Source organism: Strix aluco, chromosome 3 (genome assembly GCF_031877795.1).
Source record: "Strix aluco isolate bStrAlu1 chromosome 3, bStrAlu1.hap1, whole genome shotgun sequence".
In the NCBI taxonomy this organism is placed as follows: Eukaryota; Metazoa; Chordata; class Aves; order Strigiformes; family Strigidae; genus Strix; species Strix aluco.
Window position 1 is genome coordinate 31133384 of NC_133933.1, and position 18837 is coordinate 31152220.

General features: G+C 43.0%; 1 long non-coding RNA gene across 1 annotated transcript; it reads left to right on the plus strand.

The window, feature by feature from the left end:
* Positions 1–2947: 2947 nt before the first annotated feature.
* LOC141921728 (uncharacterized) lies at positions 2948–16808 on the plus strand. Its single transcript, XR_012622754.1, has 3 exons — positions 2948–2959; positions 16116–16246; positions 16471–16808. It is a non-coding gene; the product is annotated as an uncharacterized LOC141921728 (long non-coding RNA).
* The last annotated feature ends 2029 nt before the right edge of the window (positions 16809–18837 follow it).

Sequence of the window (18837 nt, forward strand, 5' to 3'; positions counted from 1 at the left end):
TAACAAATCAGTTTCACTTAATTATTTTCAGTTGGAAGTTTTGAAACTTGCAGAATCCCCTTGGGGATGTTGGGGCTGAACCCATGTCCCCTGAGACTCCTTCAGCCCCTGCTGCTGTGCTCCTCCTTCCACGAGAAGCCTGATTTTAGGAGATGCTCAGCCACGGGTGCAGGAAGGGCTGTGAGACAGCAGCAATGTCCCCCGGCAACCCCACTCTTTGGGGAAACTGCAAACCGCACAATGTCAAACTTCCAAGAAATTTGCAAAAAAGAGAATTCTTTCTGGCAAGCAGAGAAACAACAGTTTACAAGTTGGAAATACATGTATTGATATTTGATTTCTTGCTGCTCAAACATACTTCGAGGCTTCATTTAGCCTGAGCTCAACTGCTGGTTGTTTATATAGGCTACTGGCTGTTTACATTAGGGCAATACACAAGATGGGCTGTTTATACCAGACCAGCAACAAATTCCACAGCATGGTCTGCGTCTACCACTGCTGCTCTTTTATACGTGTGGAGCTGGAAAGAAATAAAAATTTGGCTTTGGAAATAAACAAGCAACAAAACCTCCTATGTACGGAATATTCCCTCTTGCCTGAGAAGTGACCAGCACTATAACTTTTTAATGATCTGTACAAAAATACACAGAACAGGGAATTAGCCCGGCACAACATGAATGGCAAATGATGGGGAAGAGCTGAGAAGAAAGTGAAGGGTCCGGGTTTATGTTTGTCTCCATCTACAGGGGACACAGAAGACCTGTTTGTAAGCACTTGGTCTCTACCTCAGCTGCAAGTATAGGTTTGCAGTGCACTTCGCTCAGGATGTCGCTGGTTCTGGCTATAGTAATGCAAAGATTCCTATGTTTAATTTAATTCAAGTGTTTCTCTTCTAAAGGACTTCATAGATTGCTCTGACAGAGCTATGTACAGAGCTCAGGTCTCCCACACTGGATGATACACTGGTGTTTGAATCCTTCACAACATTGATAAATATTTGTGATGCTACTAAGAAGTTTCTTGGCCACAGATCGGTGGGTTCCTGTAAGGCTGTAGGAGAAGCTGGGTTTTTGTTCTGCTGCTCTCAGCAATCCCTGTGCTGATCTGAGCTGCCAGGGTCCATCTCTGTGGGATTCATCCCAAAACGAAGGTTGTCTTGGGCCCCAGCTCCCCACCATGGTGTTCCTCCTCTGCTCCTGCACTTTCTCAGGAAGGGTGCCGCCAGTTGGTGGGAAGGGAGAAAGCCTGTCTTTAACTTGCTTATCTTGCTGGTCCCAGCAAACCCGCCAAGAAAGGTGATGACTGTCCTTACGCTGCTGGGGACTTTAGACCTGTGCTGGCTGAGTGTGGATCCCAGGAGATCAGAATCTCATTGTTTCTGGAAAATGCAAGCTTGTTGCCTAAACCTTCAGATCTATATACTTTTTTTGCACACCTCGGCAGTTTTGTTTGCATTTGACATTTAACTCCAAAAGCATTCTGACTTTCTTTTGATTCTGGGCCCGCAGCTGCCTGTGTGCTTTCCCAGCTGTGACCCTAGGGAGCAGTGCAGTGAGGAAGGGCGTGAGGTTGAGCAATACCCATCCAAAGGGGATTATTTCACCTACTGCTAGTCAGCCACACGAGCTGAAGCTAGTCAGCTCTGCACACTGAAGAGGCATCTCCTGTGGCTGATTCTTCCAACTAGACACAGAAATGGGCAAAAAGCATCTGAGCAGTGTCTCATCCCACCTCATCTATGGACTGTTGATTACAGAGGAAGGAAGCCTAGATGCATAGCTTGCATTAGATATCTGACTTCTCAGTGGCTAAGGTGAGGACAGAAGAATCTCATCCCACCTCTCCCAGTCCTTTGTGAGCGTCCATGTGCCTGCATGCACCAGCCTCACAGGGGCTACAAGTAAGGTGGTAGTAAGTAAATTTTGTTGAGATCCATGAAGAATTTGCAAGTCTTTCTTACTAATAAGCCCCATCAACTACTTCATGTGCCCAATCCTGCTGCCACGGGAGGGTCATCCAGAAACTCCCCAGCCAAGCTCCCATATCTGACAGACCTAATTCCCCCGTCTTTTTCTTTTTCACTTGTGTTTTGTTTACTTTTTCTGTATCTTGTTCTTTTTTACTTTCAGATTGCATTTCTATACCTGTGTCAGGCAGGATCAAACATGAGTTATAATGTTAATGGTAGATTTTATAAATAAGTAAATTGCACCAGGAAGGTGCAACTGGTTTAGCATAGCTTACTATTTCCATCAGGAGCTGGAAGCCTACTGGGGCTCCCTGTGCTTGCCCTCAAGGAGAGAGGTGATTTAATGAACTGCCTCCTCTAAAGGTTGGCTTACTCTTAATTCTGAACAAGAAATTATTGCCATGCCAGTTTTTCTGTTTTCCCTGCAATAATATCATAGAGGTGAATTTAATACAGTATCAAGGTTTTGACCAGGTTTTATGTTTCAAGCAAGCCCTTCTCAAACACCCCATCGTTACAATGCTGGGTCACAAGGCACCTCATTTAGCAGATCTCTCCAAGTGCAGATTTTTTTTTTCTCTACCTAACGTTCTTGTGGCCACTGCTAACAGCCTGAAAACTCACCATCTCGTGTCTTTGAAACCTTCCAGTTAAATGATAAAAGAAAATTGTTCATAAAATAAGCAATGCTGGACACATTCCTGTCAGTTACACAAGAAGGAACTGAAGCTCGCAAAGAAACAGAAGCTCTTAAATTTTGGCAGCATTCAGTAAACGATCTCCCATTAATAAATAACTGACACAATTTTCAACTTTTTACTCCTTTACAGATGCCTCTCACTTGGCAGCTGGCCTCATCCCAGCCAAATCAGGACTGAAAACTCCCGATGATTTCAGCTGGCTGAAGGGTCAGGAGGCTGAGGCTGGACAGCTGGACGCTGCAGCGCTCCGGGGGAGAGCAGGGAGCAGCAGCCACTCGGAGAAGCCTCTGTGAGTAAAAAGGTTCAGTCTGATCTTCTTTAAAGAACTTTTATCTGCTTTTTAATCTCAGGCATGGATGCACTCCACGGGAATCTGCTTCCAGAGCTGCTTTGCAGACTCCCTTTGCTCATATTTCATGCTAAGGAAAGCAAGCTGTGTGGTACGTGGCAGATGTATGGGTCAGGTTTGGGGAGGTGAAGAGTGTGCATCCAGGAAAATCAATGTTTGCCAGAGGGGATAAGGCAGCTCTACTGTACCTATCTTTCCCTCTCCCCTAAAATAGCCCCCCTCAGCCCAGGTGTAGGCAGGTTCACACACTGGGAAGTGATGTTGTTGTACAGCTGCCAGGGCTGCATTTGCACCAGGGCTGCAGCCATCCCTCAGTCCCCTCTGGCTTTGGGGGGAAGAAATGTGCCCCTTGCAGCTTATATACCTGTAGCTGGTAGGGAACGGCACAGACACACCTGAAAAATGAAGAGTAAAAATCCCACTCCAGTAGTTAAGCCTCAAGTTGCAGCCCTGGTGACTTCTTGTTTATGGTATTTTTCGTTCCAGTGGCTGAAGGCAGGTAGGAGCGGCACACAGGCTCCAGGAAGGTGCCCGCTTTTTTCTGAAATTCAGAGCCTGTCCCAGCACTGTGGCACTTACTGGTATCAACCTCAGGGGATCTTTTCTGCGTTGTGCAGGACAGGCCAGTGTGTGAGCTTCAGGCCCAACTGGTTCGGTGTAAATTTGGAGTAACTCAGGATTGTAAACTGTGAACTGAAGCAGAAATTTGCCCTTAGCAATTGTGCTACTGCTTGATAGGTCTCTGTGCCTGCTTGTTGAATGTAACAACTGCACCAGTTTTCTAACAACAACTTTAAATGCCATTCATCAATAAATCCATTGGGCTGCTCGGCTTGTATTACATGCCACTGATTAACTACCATTAAATTAGCAGTTAGTGTAATCAGATATAAACATTCCTTTGTGGCTAAGCTGTTAAACTTTTTTTCCTTTTTACAATTGCGTATAACACATGTCGGCACGAGACAGGCTCAGTAATTTCACATTACTGCAGCTAAATTATGTTTGTGGGCTCCAGAAACGCTTCTGGTGCTACCAGGCTCGTAAACACCTACCTGGCAGGGAAAAGCTACAACTTCTGCCCCAGAGCGTTCAGTGTTTAACAGGGTTCAGCGTAGTACAGTGAGTGAATTTATGACATAAATATGTGCGTGGGCTATGGACAAGTGATTGATAGGAGGAGTTCGGAATTTGATTTGCTGCCATTCACTGCTGATTTTCACCCTGGGTCCGTGTTATTAATTGGTGTAAGTCAGCATCCAACTCGTTACAAGGAAATATGAAAGAAAGGTAGGTGTTTGCAGTTTAAAAGGAGAGGGATGTGACTCTGTGTGGCTTTCAGCTCCATGAACTCCAGGCTGTTGTAGTCAAAAGTGGATTTTGATTTTTCAAAAGGACATATTTCATAGGTATTGATTTGTAGAGTGGAATTAACTATATTTATTTTATATAGAGCTCTGCATCCTCTCCATTGCTAGGCATTTTGTATGTCTTAAAACCAGAAATTAAATACACAGCTGCAGTAATACTCATAAACCACTTTCTTAGACACCTGTGCAATACAGAACATAATGAAGTTATTACTTGAAGTTGCTATCTCAGTGCCAGTGCTAAATCACAAAAAAATAGCAACCAGCAAAAATGTTCCCATCATAGTCTTCCATTCCCTCACTATACAAGAAACTTGCAGCACACCAAGAAGATGGATAAACTTATCTTCAGACAAAAAAGGCTGTGGAACAGAATTTTTTTTGATGTGTTTTTGTTGGGGTTTTTTTGGTCTGTATTAAATCTGATTATGTTTTTATCATTTAGATATCACTGTACTGGCTTTTAGATGCTTATATGCTTTAGATTATACTTGCACATAATTATAGGTGAAAATTTGCACCAACAGGTAGTGGTCTAATAACTTGTGAGCTGGAAATAGGACTACTAGATTAGCTGGTTTAAAAATTCAGTCTTGTCTCTTTAAAAAAACATAACATTCAAAACATTTAATGCAAGTTCTTAGATTTTTTTTTTTTTTTTTTCATTTTAGTTGTACTGTTTGGAAATACTATATGCATTGTTACACTCTGATAATATGTTGTCATTTGCTCTCATGGAAACCTGTAGTTTCTCCGGCTATTTTTCTCAGGAAAGCTGTCTGAGCTGTCAGCCTTGAAATGGGAAAAGAGAATTCGGCTTAGCTACATGTGTTGTCTTACATTATGTTTGATGATTTGAGAAACTTATGTTACAAATGACTTGGATTCCCAAAGCCTAATAGTGGGTCACTCTCCAAATGTATTCCCCCTCACTCTGACTATGAGAAAGGGGAATTTATATGGCTGCTCTTAATATTTTCTTCAGGGGTGTAAACCTGTAGAAACTGGGTTAGTATGTTGACTCCCTCAATTAACTTTAATCTAATATCCTGCCTATTTAAATTAGTGTAAACATTGGTGTATAGGGTTAAGGGAAAGAGTTGAACTGAAAAAGATTTATTTAAGGATTAGTGTAGTAGCTAAATTAGAATTAAATCCAGGAAGTAAACATCCCAGCAATGCAAGTTGTGGGAAACAAGAGACCACAGCAAAGATCAGCGGTTTGAAACAATAATGTGCCACCATGGGAAGAGAAAGGAAGAAGAAGGGAGAAACAAGTAAATCAAGCATTACTGTACAAATAAGACTCTAAGCCTATTACTGCCACACAGGTTGTGGGGAAACTCCCAATTAAAAGCAACGGAAAGAAACTTTTATCCTTTTCATCTTTCTCCTTATTTGCTCGGTTGAATTACATTGCGCACCGAAATACCCACAGCAATTAGAATAAAAGGATAAATTGGTAGAAGAATCCCTGAAGGTACAGAAATTATCAAATTTGCTGGCAACAGATTTGCTACAACATCTAGCGAGGGTTTGTTAGAGCCTTTGCACAAGAAAAGGAGAAAAAAAGGCAGCTGTTAGGCAGCACTAGGAACCAAATTTGCCTGGGACATAAATGTGTGAATGTTTTCTGTTTTAGCAGAGATTCTTCTCTCTGTTCTGCCCAGCAGTGCCATGGCAGTTCACAAGGGTTGTGGCTGGGCCACTGCTCTCAGTGCCACTTGCAGCAGGCCAGGTCTTGCCCAGCAATCCCGCCCTGGCACGGAAACTCAGGCGTGGAGCCCAGCTTCATGAGAGGCTTGCCCTGTGCTCACGCTCACCAACAGCTTTAGGGCAACCGTGGGCTTGTTCCCTGGCTCTGAGAACCAGCCAGAGGTTGCTCCACCTGTACCCATCTCCTGTATGAATAGGAAGGGTTAAAATCGGAGCACGCTCCTAGATGAAGCTACTTGGACTCCAGGAGTCCTCTGTGTGTTGAAGGCCGAAAGAAGATGACTCTCAGATTATGGAAAGCTGCCTTCTAGATTTCAGATAAAAGTATTAAGCCTGGCTCTGGGTATTCACTTAGTAGTACCTCAGATAAAAACATGCCATCTACTGAATTATCACTTTTGGACCTGAATTTTTGTTGGCAATTTGCCTTTCAGGTATCAATTTGATCAAATCCTGATGAATCAGTGACAAAGATCTGGCAAAGATTCAGCCTGAGGTAATATGGCTGAAGGCCACTCTGGCTGACTAATTTATAAATTAGATAAGGGCTAGTTCATTCAATAAATACAGTTTTAACTGTTTTTCTTCCTATATACCCAACAGCCTTAGCAAATATCAGATGTCCTCTTTTACTGTCAATCCTTATCGGCAGAAAAATTAGCCCATGGCTGTAGTGCTGCCAAAGAGAGAGGGGCCCTGTGTTAAATGAGGCTTTGCCCACCAGAAGCCCCCGCAGCAGCGTGCCAGGGAGAAGCCCAGCAAGGAAGAAGGCCCGGAGCTGCGGGCACCCAGCCGGCATGGCAGCGCTGGCAGCACGCGTGGGGCCAGCTCTTTCAGCAGAATGCACAGATTGCTTCCCAGCCACGTATATAACTCATTTTTTTAATCGTTTTGGCAGTTTCTTTGAGCTTTACAGCCCCAAAAAGACTGAAATGATCCAGCCAGCTTATTCTGAAGGAAAATGTCTGATTTTCAGCTCCTATGAGCTATTGTCTTGTAAAGGCAGGCAGCTTAGTATTTCATCTTTCTGACTAAAGCAGCTTTTAACGAGCTCGCTCTTGGCAGAAGGTTTTGGACTTAACCATGACTGAAATAGATCATGTGTTTTAACAGCATGCTTTGCATGAACTGCCACCCTGCTTGGCAGGAGATGCAATGAAACATGGGTTCGTGGGTGACTTGAACCCTCGCGGTGTGTCTTCCAAGGGGTCAGTGGGAAGGGGGGAAGACTGCAGCGTCACTCTTCATGCGACATCTCCTTGCTTGACAGGGAAGATAGTTTATGGGGCTGTTAACTTCACAGGACAAAAAAAGTCACTTCACAAATTAATTACACTTGTTCTAATCCTCTTCTCTGCCTGCACGCTGGGCACCCTGTCAGGCAAACCTTCCATGGTCTGTTCTGGGTGGGTGTGGATGGCAAATATGAATGCAAAAACTCAGTGTTCCTCATTCGCCTTAAAAAGTCACAGCCACATCAGCAGTATTAAACATGCAGCAACAAGATCTCTAGGTAAAAGCTCAAGCAAAGAGTTTGCTAATAAACCTCCCCTGTCTGTGTAATTCAAGTCTGACACCTGTTCGAGCGGAGCTGCTTGGGTGTAGAGTTCCATGATATTTTCAATAATGTTGTTTGACTGGGCCTCAGTTGAGGGGTGCTGCTGTGGCCCCAGAGTGCCCCACTGCAGGTCAGGTGATGGAAGTGCTGCACTGGGGGTAAAGGGTTCAGCACCCTCCCGCGGGGCTGGGAAACCCTCCCACACCTCCTGCTCTGAAAAGGCTGCGCTGCCCCAGCCTGATGCTGTGAGGCACTGAGTGCCCGCATGTCCCGCTGTGCATGTGTGACAGAAAGCATCAGGTACAGGAAAGGCGGAGGATCAGGCATATGTCCATCCCTAGTCACCATCTGTTTTAAGGTTTTGTGCTCTTTTTCACGGCACATGGTACCTCACTTTGGGAGTAGTGCCCCTGGGCCAGCAACTGATATCTTCTTCAAGCTAAGCAGATTTGCATTTTTCTGACAACATAGGAGGACTTGGGACTTTTAGGAGAGTCCTTTTATCAGATTCTGGGGAAGACAGGTCTCACTATAAGCGTGAAGTAGACCTGGTCTGTGAAAGGGCAAAATCTGTCCGTAGATCAACTTAGTGAAGTAGCACAGTATATAAACAATTTAACTCTGCTTAGTTCTGTTACCTTGGAGTCCTAAACAGTTCCAAGAGACCCCTTAATTTCAAATAGAGTATAAAGAGAGAGTAGACAGTATATTGCAAGGCTATACCTGTCTCCGAAAATCAGTTCTGAAGAGGTCTCAGGTGGAATATTAACCCTGAGATGTTCACTGGGCATGCTGGGCCAGTCTGGACCCATTTGCTGACATCCTGACAGGCCTCTAAAGAACATACATATTGGGAGTTTATATTATTCAGACTAACACAGTTTGCTGCCTCTGCCAGTGTCTGCCATCTCACCAGCTTTACAGTAGTCTGGCAAGAGGGAGCTTTTGCTTTACAGCAACAGAAACCTTAAGCTAAGCTGGCAGCACCAACCCTGGTCTGCTGGTATCGGTTCTCCACGTGGGCACAGCACCACTCATGCTGGCCAGAGGGAGATGGTTTAGCAGCAGTGAGGTGGGGTGGCTACAGAAGGAGAAGGCAGTGCTGCCTCTGTGGCTGGGCTCCCCTATGCTCATCTGCAGTGCTTGTAAAAGCACAGCCTTGATGCAGGACCCATGCAACTCGGCAGGACTTTTCCCATTGACATAACAGATTTTCAGTGCAGGTGTTTGGACAGGATCAGTAGGGAAAAAGCCAATTTACTTGTGGTGTCTTACGGCCCATGACATTAATCCTGTGTATAAAAAGAAGATCACATCTGAGTAGCGGTTTCCTTCCCTTGTTTAAATAAATTCAACTGCTCAGCTTCTGAATTCCCCACCAGAGCTCCACATTGGCTGGCCCTGTTTGTGGAAAAGTCGGCAAGCACGTTTCAGCCAGCGTGGGGTATTAACATAGGAAGCCAACACTGGGTCGGTTCTCCTTGTTCCTCTTACTGGCTATAGAGTTTCACAGCCTGGGATATTAGTAAATATTTATGTTTAATTACTTTCACTTAAGAAAAACAACCACAGCCAAGAAAACTACAGAGCAATTTAATGGGTTTTAACTTGCCACACTAAACCGCCTTCTTAAACATAATGAATTATATGAAGTCATCCGGTTTCAGACTCTCTTAAAGAGGTAATTTAATTCAAATAAGGTTGCATATTACTAGCTTCAGTGTCTGACAACATTTATAGTGCCAGTAACTGTTCCATTGCCCTGAGTATTCTGCAGCCTGAAAGACAATAACAAGCTAAGCTTAGAAGAGTGTGCTGTGGTTTGGTGTAACTGATAGATGAAATTGCTAGGTCCATTGCCTCAGGTGAGAAGAACTGGGTGAATGTGTTGAGAGTCTCTTTTTACATAAGACAGTCTGGGAAAGGAAATATGGCAGTAGCTGCTCACCAGCATTGTTTTTATTTTTGCACAAGAAAACAGCCTACAGAAGGGCTTCTTCCCTCTAGGATCTAGCTACAGTGCTGCCTTTTCTATGCAGAGTGATCAGGTTCAGGTATATGTCCTTCAGTTCATTGTTGCAATATAATATAAACATGCTTCTGCTCTCTGGCACCACTGCAGAGCTGATATTCAAGGACAAAAGAAGGGGAATGTTGGGTTACCTACACAACTTTTTTTTCCCTGACAGGTAACTAATAGAAGGAACTAAAGAAAAATACCTGTACTCTTCTATCTAGAGATCCCCAAGTACTGAACTATGTGTAGGATTAGGAACATCCATCCAGGGTATTTTTTCCCTCATGAGACAAACTGTTGTCATTGGTTTGAGTTTGGCAGTTAAGAGTCAGAAGGTCTTGCCACTAAGGCTGTAAAACTTTGTGAGGTTTTCAATGTCCTTTAAATGGTTGTCCTTTAAAGTAATTGCATACTCTAAAGCTCCTTATGGGGCTTAAGGGCTTTATTTGCCTGGGACAATTGCACACCTTGTGAAAAAAGCTGTAATCCAAATCCCGAGTTTGGTACTGCCAACTTTCCAGATGTTGATTGCTAAACTTGTAAAGGCTGCTAGATGTTGATGGCTAAGTATGTAGCCTGCATGTATATCTAGCAACATGTTAGACAGAAGATGCACAGGGAGAACCCCTATATTTTTGATGTTTCTGCAAAGCTTGATACACAACTCACATTTCACAACTTCGCTCATCTATTATGAGCACATATAATGAATGGAAAACAGGAAAGATTACTATATTAGAAAGCACTGCAAGTGTAATAAACAGCCCATGCATAAACAATGCCATCATACTTTAACTGTTCACCATGACTAGCTGTGAATATAATGCTTTGCCAACTTCTGAATAGGACTGCAAGGACTGGCAGCATCCAGCGGAACTCATTTCAGAGCGAGGTTATTTGATGCTATGTTTTCCAGTCACCTCCTAGTTCAGTTACCTTTTCCCATCTATTAAAGTCTTACCTGAGAACACATTAATTCCCCTTGATTCGTATTTCAGCCTTGAAGGAATTCCATGTATTTCAAGTTGACTGATTGAAGAGTAAACCTCTGATCAGTACTTGTATGGGTAACAACATCAGCTTTTGGATCATTTAAAATCCTTGAAGATTGTTTCACAGAATGGCAAAGGGTTTCTTTGCAATAACAGACTTGTAGGATAGGGACTGTCCCCTTCTGAGAGTCACCCAGCATCTGGCTGAATGGAACTGTAAGCTTGCAGGCTCTGCAAACCACATGACTGTATTAATTTGGTCTGATTACAAGGTCTTCACTTCCATTCACATGCAGCTAGCTTTGACTGCTAATTAATTACGTGCTTTAAAGTTTTACTCTCATAATACAAAAGTCACCCCTGGGAGAACATTGCTGAGCATGCTCGATAAATGTATGATCTCTTCTTTAACATAAGCTACATATAAAGTTGCTTAGGTGTTCTTACAGAAGACTTCTGATAGGATTAAAAGTGAACATAGAACAATGGAAAAAACAAGTTCTTCATTAGAAGGGATTACATTTAAACCTTTCAAGACGACTGGGTTTTTTTCCATTTAACTCAAACTTGAGTCAGCTGTTGAATGGAGCTCAGAGATTATTTCTTGTCAGGACCTACTGAAAAAAAATGAGATCACTAAGGCATTTGTGCATGAAATTTTCATTGCTCTCTATGTTGCATTTTTGCTATGTCTAAAAAAACCTGTATTCACTTTTAAGGGTTCTTAGCCATCTTCTAGGAGGACTAATTTCATTTAAGATCATGGTCAGTAATCAGTCTGGAAATGAAACCATTAATTTTAATGCAGTAAGTGCACATATACATTAAATTTTATTGCTTTGTCTGAATTTAAAAGGGTGAAAGTAGGGCAATTTCAGGCTAGTGTAAAGTTGCAGGTGCCTGTACTTTACTGCTCACCTCTCAAGAAAGAGGAGCTCAGCGTTTCAAACTTTTAGTACCGCATGTCACTGAAATAAACTGGAAGGGTTCCAGTAAGATTTAGATCAAGCTTTTGGACTATACCATCTACACATGAGAATCTTCTCACCTAAAGATACATCATCTCTAAAGTGCAAACCAGACTTGACAGTGTACTGCCATTACAATCAGTAACGACACAGATTTCACGAGTCTTGCTACCCAAGCTTGATAAATGTAAAGATCTATTGCACCAACTATAAACGCATTAAAGAAAGTATAATAATAAAAGCACAACCAAAGCCAAGAATATTTCCGGTTTTTCAAAGGCTTCCAAACATTTTATATGCTGTAAGATCATATGCAGAGTTAAGGCATCGCATTTCAAGTTAAAGTCAGAGATTCAGCTGTAACTTTGAATGTATGGGTTGGAATCAAACACAATATTTTCACATTACTTGAGTTTAGACTTTCCTTGTGGTTTTATGTTCCTGTTCAAAAGAAAGGAAATCCCTGATACCAAGACAAGTAATCTGCATTCTGAGCCAATAAATCCTCAGGGAATTTGAAGCAGGTAGATTGTAAGAGGCCCTTTTAGAAATCTGAAAAGCAATGGGTGACATTAGATGGATCTTAATGAGAGTTGCAGGTGCTCAGCTTTTAGGACGAGGTCATTTCCCGTGTGTTGGCACAATGACAAAGATGGAAGATTGAATGGTTCTTCTAATTCACAACTCAGTAACATATACTCCTTAACTGGAAACGGCTGAAAAGATACCTTTGGAATGCTCTTGGTGTCCTAACACATCCTAAACCCTGCAGCCAAGTCACAGCATCAAAATAGATGCAAATAAGAACCTGCTAGCCAGTAATCAACAACAGCTCCTTTACCAACCTTTACCTTTTGGTTACATGTGTAATAGAGATGTTCTGTGGCTTTGTTGCCATCCTGACTGCAGGGAAAAAGAACAAACCAAACCAAACACAACCAGAAGTGCCAATACGTGGCCTTGTATTTAATTTTAACAAGAAGAATTGTGCAGGTGGAGACTGGAGAGGCTGGAGGTTTCTCTTAGCCTTCTGGGATAGCACAATTTTGGCAACATGTCCAGCTGTGGGCCAGGCCTAAAACAGTACCTTAAATTCACCTAAACTTCTTTGTTTGACTCTTGACCTCTGTTTGTAGTCACAGCTAAATGATTCAATACAAATTCCCTTGAATAAACATGCAAATAAGACCAAGTATTTACATTTCAAATGGATCGTCATTAAGGTTTCAAGCTGTAAATAGGACCAGCACAGGAAAATGTTATTATTAGACCTGAAAGTCTTCAAGGGAACGTGTGAGAAGAAAGGCTAATATCAGGGGACCAGTAATCTGTTCCTAGCTGGCTTTTAATTCCGCTTAGCAAACATGAATGATTTTGAGTGTTGAATGAAGAAGCAAGCTACAGAACCTGCACCATGCGTTTAAACTACAGCTGGCTGGAACGCTATATGCCTGAAGGCAACATTTTTAAGTTCAAAGGTAAACATTTGGGTTTATATAGAGAAAATTAGTTGTACAGCATATTTGATTTAGTATACTGCTACCCAGTCCAACTTTTAATTGAAATGTATTAAAAAAATAACCCTACTTCCAGTGACAGTATGCAGTTTCCTAGAGAGCTGCATGCTTGCTAGTAAACATCAGTCCTCTGGGACAGGTCTAGAAGACAGAGGTCAGAACTTCTATAACTTAATATTTTTCAAGGCACCCTGAAGACTTCCATGTAAATTGTTTACAGCCCGCTCTAAAGAGGAGCTCCGCTGCAGGACTTTGACCATGCCTGTAAACTGATAAAAAACCTCTCCCTGGAAACTTCCCCTGGTGAACCTCGCCATAATATTTTATTGTCTTCAATCCTAAGTGTATACACAGGGATCCTTTCTGGTAAAAACGTGGGCAATAAATAACACTGAGCAAGGAGACGTCTATACATTGAACCTTATTAAGGAGTGATGGTGGCATTTTGTAGTTCTTCTTGCTGTTAGATTAAAGGGGTAAAGAGACCTTTCTAATGCTGCTCCAAATGTCAGCAAGCACTGACCTGCAAAGCTGTCACATTGCATTTGCATGCGATTTCGGACATTTTAGTATGGCCTGCTTAGATTTTATTTCTTATAATTGTGGGGCTTTTTTTGTTTAAGTAAACTTTTTAAAAGTGAGGAAAACCTGTGCTGCACAATGAAGTATTGAAAACCATGTGTTCCATGGTACAGAAAGATATGTTATGATTCTTATCTTCGTGAGACTGTGAAAAAATAGTTCTTTGTCCTCAAACTCATTAAAAAGTTATTTAATAAAGAACTTGAAACCATTATCAATATTTACAAAAGAAATGCTTGAGAGCTGAGTTATGTGTTTTGAAATTCACAGAAGGCTCAGTGCATTGAAGCAACAATATACGTGATAGGAAGTATAGCTGACATTTTCCAAATATAAAAACCAGATGATGGAAGGTTTAATTTCTATGAATTGGAGCAGTAGCTGAGAGCCTGCTAATCTCTCAGGAATATTTTCAGCCCATCGGGGTGCTCAAAGAATGTAAAATTCTCAGCATTTCTGGAAAAGCAGTTGAGACCAATGTGATTTTGCTCGATTCAAAGGTGGCTCCGGTCTTTGACCTAGATTTGAGGACTAAATTTTTAAAGCTGGTTGGTTGTTTTTTCTGAATAACAGCATATTGAGGTTCTTTTAAATCTCAAGATAAATAGAGTCAAATTATCAAGGAATATTTTATGAATAATAAAGGGATTGCCCACATAATTATCCAGTTTTTCTACTTGCAAAACAATGCTGCTGACTTTATTGGCTGGTATCTATTATGCTTTAGAGGAAGGTGGGAATAAAAAGCCCCCTGGAATGTGTAACCACATTTAACTGAGGATATATCTGTCTGCAAAATGCTGTGAGAAAAACACCTCCACAGAGAGATGTAGTCATTACCTGCCTCTCTAAGTACCTGAAAGCTTCAGAACTTGAAAAATCCTCAGAAATCCTTTCGGCCCTTAACCCAGGGGTGCCCAAACCCCATTAGCAGGTCAGTCCCTGCCAGCCAAGGCCACGGGGTGCTCCGGTTCCCACGGGGCACATGCCAAGCCATGCAGTCCTGAGCACCAGGGGAGGGCCTGGCTCTGCAGCCACCCTGGGGGCTCAGCCAGCCTTGCAGAGCACTGCAGGGCATCTCCCCCGGGTCTGTGAGTCAGTGCATCTACTTTCCTAGAGCTGATGTCAGCAGGCTGGCCTTTAAATCCACCTTTTGTCTTGTTAGTGTTAAACGTGCCCCAGCTGCTGGAAATGTGCCTGCTGTGTGTCTCTGCTTCTTCTGTCCACCGTTTAACCAGGGACCGAGTCTCCATTATTTTATGCAGCAGGTGATAAAAGACACCAGAATACAGAATAATTTCTGTAATAAAACTAATATACAACCCATCATGAGTAGTCATGATGGAGGGAATCCCATCATGTACTCTCCTGCCAGAGTACTCCTGGTGAGGGACAAGGGAGGAACTCCGGTCAGGCAGTACAGGGATTCAGGTGGGGAGGTCTCCTGGATTGCAGTACAGTTCTAACTACCAGGCTGCACAATGAGCTAGCAGTACTGAGCCTCAGACTCTGCTTTTTCATGGGAGCTACCTGCCCAGGGGTGTTTCAGTGTCTGAATCCCAGGTGCAGAGATGTCACCTTTCAGCCTTAGGCCAGGGACCTAACTCTAGATTGCACTCTGTACTTGCTGATGAGCTTAAGTGGCTCTTTTCTCAGCCTGACAGTTGTCCTGCCCCCCATTTGCAGTTAGTTCTCTCTCTTGGGATGCCCAGGCTTTTCTGGTGCATTATGTGAAGATAAAAATCCTATGAGTGACAAGGCACTGTAAAGTTGGCTGTTGTAAAGCCATCTTGCCTCTTGTACATCCACAGCCCCAAGAACCTTGGTCTAACCTTATTCATACCAATATCACTCAAAAATAAGAGATCAGTGCTGAAGCAGGTTAGGATTGGAATCAGGACCAAAAATACTAAGCACCATGTTAGGCAGTAACAACTACAGCCTAGGGCATGAGCCCTGCACAAGCACAGTGATGCCCTATTGCCCATGTACTTAATATTACTGCAGGCGTATTTATGTCTGAAAAATTCCCTTCTGAAGTCCAACCACACACACAAATATTCAGTTAGCAAAAGTAGTTATATTCGTCCACACAATGTGTGAAAATCCTGAACCGTTTAGTGCAGATCCTGAAGTGCTTTTACACACTTGTGTTTGGTTTTTTTTCACATGATGCAGTTGTTTTTTTTATACACGACACACTGTTGATGCTGTGATTTTTTCACCATGAGTGTGCTTCACTGCTCACACAGGGCTATGCATTTCCTATACTATAACAACAGTTGATTTTAAAATATTCAGGCAAAAGAAAAAATCATGTAATTTATTTTTAATTTTTAATTACACTCCAAGGACTTTTAATCTATACTTTAGCAGGCTTGAAAATGACCTAGCTGGAAGGAAGAGATGGCAACAGCGTCACAAAACAGGCACAGCAACCAGTATCACAGCCAAAGGTGGGAGCCTGACCACCGAGTGCGTTAGTTTTCCCAGAAGTTTCCAACTCGGTGAGTATTCAATCAATATGCTAAGGCTGAGCTTTAAGCAGTAGTTGGATGAGGTCTAATCCATACATCTGGAAACAGCCTGTGTATCTCAGAGAATATGTGCAGAGGGGGCTGCTCTTATATTTGTGTCCCATGTGTTTGCTTTTATTTGATTTTGTATTTGGGTGGGAAAGGGAAAGAGGAAATTCTCTGACATTTTCACATGCCTTTTTTTTTTTTTTAAGTGACTCAGAAATAATTCAAACATCTTGTCTATTCAAACGGGAGGCTGTAAAGCGACCTGACATCTTTCCCGGACAGTCTTGGGTTCTTTCTTAGAAAGTACCGCATTCCCCTCTCTGAGAACCACTACTGCAATTATCCTGCCAGCATCCCTGGAGGTAGATACCAAAGGCACAGGAATAAATTACAGATTCACGTCTTCCTCTTTGCCATGTGTTTGTGAACTGGTAGATAGCAAGAAATTGTCTTCTGAGTACAAAATACTCTGCTCCTGATCCTTTCCACTGCTCTATGCTGCTGGAACAACTAAGATTCAGACAACCTCCTCTGGACCTCTCCAGTCTGGCCCTTGTATTTCTGTCCTGATTTTAATCCAAAATTGTTTAAGCCCTCTAAAAAAACTACTACCGCTGCAAAGGATTTTACGGCCTGGCAAAATATCCGCATCAGTATCTTCTACAATCACACATAAAAGCTCACAGCTCCTAAAGATCTTCAAGACTATGGAAATAGAAGAATTTAAATAAAAACATTGGTGGTGATTAATTATGCCCAGATTAACAAAATGCCAGCCTTTGCTAGTTGTTCTGGGATTCAGGAAGAAGGGAATAAGCATTGCCCTGCTGGAAGTGGCCCAGTTGCTGCAGCCGGACGCTGCAGCCCCCAAAAGCCCAGAGAAGGAGGAGGAGGCCAGGGCTGAGAAACTGCCATTTTCTCTGCTGGCAGGAGGGAGAAGCAGAAGGGATGACTGGAGGGGTTTGCTGCTTGGAAGGAAAAGGGGGTGTGCTGGGAGAAGCAGACTCAGTGGTGAAGATGGGAAAGACAAGAGACCCGAAGGAGAGCCTGGAGAGGTGAGCACTAAAGACACAGCGGAGGCAGCTGTACCTCCCCCAGCACCGGGGCAGTGAGGCAGGCAGAGGGCAGCCACTTCCAGGGAAACGCCGGGGCAATGCCTCCACGCACTGAAGTCAAATACTTGAGATTTAGTCTTTCTTGCTTTAATGCTGCAGCTGCCCACAGCCATGGGTTGCCCCAGACTCCGGCCTACCCCGATTCTCCAGAACAAGCTCCCAAAGCTCTTCTTTGGATGGTACTTATGGAGAAAAGTGATAGTGCTAATGGCAAAATGTACTGATTTTAAACCATCAATCCCAATCCATGCAGTGACTGACCTTCACGTTTGCATGACCGTGCACTATGCTCATGTAGTATCATACTTATTGCAGATGTTACCGTGATTTTGCTTCCCATAATAACTCTGTGAACCAAGGCCAGAGAGAATCACACCTCAGGCTGAGCAGCAAATACAGCATGCACTCCTGGCCTGCAAAATCACTCTTTTCTGACCTGATCCTTGGCAGAAGCCCTGGTTACACATGCTGGGTGGTTAGACCAGTGCTGCTGAAGCTGTTCCTTCAGTTCTGAGAAGGTCCTCATTTGATGTCAATTCATAAAGCTCCACAAATGAAGCCTACTCACACTTGGAGCCCACCCCCCTGTGTTAAAGTATTAGGTTATTGTTTATTAGGCTGAATGGACATTATGTGCATGTGTGTATGGTTTTTCATTTCAAATTACAAAAAGAAAAATTAAGAATCCCAAGAGTGCCCACAAGCCATGAAGAGCTTGGAGTGAACTACAAATGTGGGGACAAGGCTAGGTGGTGTGATTCACTGAGCGGGGGGAGCCCTGCGTTGTCTCTTGGGTGCTGCAGGATCAGAGATAAGTCACTTCCCACGTGCATGTGGACTTCCCACTTGCCACCCAGGGTGTGACGACTCCTAGTTCCCTTTGGGAACAGAGCCCTCTGTGAGCAGCACTGCTGCCCCACCTACTACTCTGGGGTACCAACACTGGGGACATGGGGCATTTGTAATGTAATATAAATCATGAGATGAAAGAAGGGATTTAAAAACAATTTCTTTTGTGGCTGCTACTTCAAAATACTTTCCAAGTCATATCAAGAGGATTTTTAAAAATCTTTCTTTATGAGTTACTTTCTTTTCCAGAATAGTATCCTTGGAAATGACCCACTGGTTAAAAACAAAACAATAATAAATCCCTGTGGAAAACAGCCATGAATGCTATTTCTTCGTTTCCATGAATGTCATTACCTTCAAAAGCCATCACAGCCTGCACTGTGTTTGGGTGGCATCATGGAGAAGACAGAACAGTTGCAACAGAGGACTGGCAGCAACGAGATTAACATAAAGATACCATCGAACGTCATCCAGACTGCTGGTAAGTACATTTGACCATGTACCAGGCTCAAATAAAGAGCTTGCACTCAAATAAGGAGGTTGCAGGCCTGTGCCAGGTCATGATGTTACAGTTCACATCAACATGGTCCAGCAAGACACAGCCACAAC